The sequence below is a fragment of the Oncorhynchus nerka genome, linkage group LG18, assembly GCF_034236695.1.
Source record: "Oncorhynchus nerka isolate Pitt River linkage group LG18, Oner_Uvic_2.0, whole genome shotgun sequence".
In the NCBI taxonomy this organism is placed as follows: Eukaryota; Metazoa; Chordata; class Actinopteri; order Salmoniformes; family Salmonidae; genus Oncorhynchus; species Oncorhynchus nerka.
In genome coordinates this window covers 3,345,655-3,347,875 of record NC_088413.1, presented here as the reverse complement: position 1 = coordinate 3,347,875, position 2,221 = coordinate 3,345,655, and the positions used below count along the sequence as shown (strand labels likewise).

The 2,221-nt window shown below is 43.1% G+C and overlaps 1 long non-coding RNA gene across 1 annotated transcript; it reads left to right on the top strand.

The window, feature by feature from the left end:
• The first annotated feature begins 761 nt into the window (after positions 1-761).
• LOC135561716 (uncharacterized) lies at positions 762-1,317 on the top strand. Its single transcript, XR_010459618.1, has 2 exons — positions 762-818; positions 1,038-1,317. It is a non-coding gene; the product is annotated as an uncharacterized LOC135561716 (long non-coding RNA).
• The last annotated feature ends 904 nt before the right edge of the window (positions 1,318-2,221 follow it).

Sequence of the window (2,221 nt, the reverse complement as noted above, 5' to 3'; positions counted from 1 at the left end):
CAATGACTTGAGAGTGTCTGAAGGACATATAAGGAGCTGTTAACCTGTCACTCCTTTACCAATGACTTGAGAGTGTCTGAAGGACATATAAGGAGCTGTTAACCTGTCACTCCTTTACCAATGACTTGAGAGTGTCTGAAGGACATATAAGGAGCTGTTAACCTGTCACTCCTTTACCAATGACTTGAGAGTGTCTGAAGGACATATAAGGAGCTGTTAACCTGTCACTCCTTTACCAATGACTTGAGAGTGTCTGAAGGACATATAAGGAGCTGTTAACCTGTCACTCCTTTACCAATGACTTGAGAGTGTCTGAAGGACATAAATGTTTTTAACCTAATCCTTTACCAATTTGTGTTGAAGGACATATGCTGTTAACCTTCCTGCCCAATGACTGAGAGTGTCTGAAGGACTGGACCTGTCACTCCTTTACCAATACAGGTAGTTAAATTAACCTGTCACTCCTTTACCAATGACAGGTAGTTAAATGAACCTGTCACTCCTTTACCAATGACTTGAGAGTGTCTGAAAATGGACTGTTAACCTGCTCCTACCAATGACTTAGAGTGTCTGAAGGAATGGACTGTTAACCTGTCACTCCTTTACAATGACCTGAGTTAAATGGACTACACCTGCCTAACCTGTCGCTCCTTTACCAATGACTACAGTGAGGACATTAAAGCTGAACCTGTCACAACTTTGCCTGACAGAGAGTGTTAAAGGACATATAAGGAGCTGTTAACCTGTCACTCCTTTACCAATAGTTAAATGGACTACACCTGCCTACAGGTAGTTAAATGGACTACACCTGCCTACAGGTAGTTAAATGGACTACATTTGAAAACTAGCTAGCTGGCTAAATCTGGCACATTTACAGAAATGTTGATTGATGTCCAGTATCCCTGTCAAATACATGTAGTACATTCTGTGTGTGTCTTTGTATATACTGTGAATGTGAGTTGGTCTCTGATTACTGTGATTAGTTCAATGTAACTTCATATACTACACATTCTAATCAGTCTGTTTTGGGTTTGCAGAATCATTGTATATCATTGGTTATCCATCCTATCATGTTACCACACAGATGTGACTGGCTAGCTCAGCAGTTCCCAACCTTTCCCATTCTGGAGACCATCAAATCACCGTCAAAAGCTCGAGGACCACCTTTCACGGAGTCGCTGATATTTTTCCACATCAATTATATTGCGGGTTAAATTCCGTCTAATAGATGTGAATGTAACACGTCCTGTAAAGAATATTATTATTATAAACAATTTGCATTGTGAAAAGGAATATAAAATTGATTATAATACCGTTGATCCTCCTAACTGTTATTATTTTTGAATAATAAAATACTAAAATCTAAAAATAATTGCAGACCAGCTGCACCACCCCCACGGACCACAGGTTGTGAACCACTGGTGTAGAGTCCTTCTGTCAAACACTAGTTCACACTGCCCTCTCCTGGTGTAGAGTCCTTCTGTCAAACACTAGTTCACACTGCCCTCTCCTGGTGTAGAGTCCTTCTGTCAAACACTAGTTCACACTGCCCTCTCCTGGTGTAGAGTCCTTCTGTCAAACACTAGTTCACACTGCCCTCTCCTGGTGTAGAGTCCTTCTGTCAAACACTAGTTCACACTGCCCTCTCCTGGTGTAGAGTCCTTCTGTCAAACACTAGTTCACACTGCCCTCTCCTGGTGTAGAGTCCTTCTGTCAAACACTAGTTCACACTGCCCTCTCCTGGTGTAGAGTCCTTCTGTCAAACACTAGTTCACACTGCCCTCTCCTGGTGTAGAGTCCTTCTGTCAAACACTAGTTCACACTGCCCTCTCCTGGTGTAGAGTCCTTCTGTCAAACACTGATGTTCACACTGCCCTCTCCTGGTGTAGAGTCCTTCTGTCAAACACTAGTTCACACTGCCCACTCCTGGTGTAGAGTCCTTCTGTCAAACACTAGTTCACACTGCCCTTCACCTGGTGTAGAGTCCTTCTGTCAAACACTAGTTCACACTGCCCTCTCCTGGTGTAGAGTCCTTCTGTCAAACACTAGTTCACACTGCCCTCTCCTGTAGAGTCCTTCTGTCAAACACTAGTTCACACTGCACCGTTTCACCTGTAGAGTCCTTCTATCAAACACTAGTTCACACTGCACCACTCTCCTGGTGGAGTTATCAAACACTAGTTCACACTGCACCCTCCTGGTGTAGAGTCCTTCTGTCAAA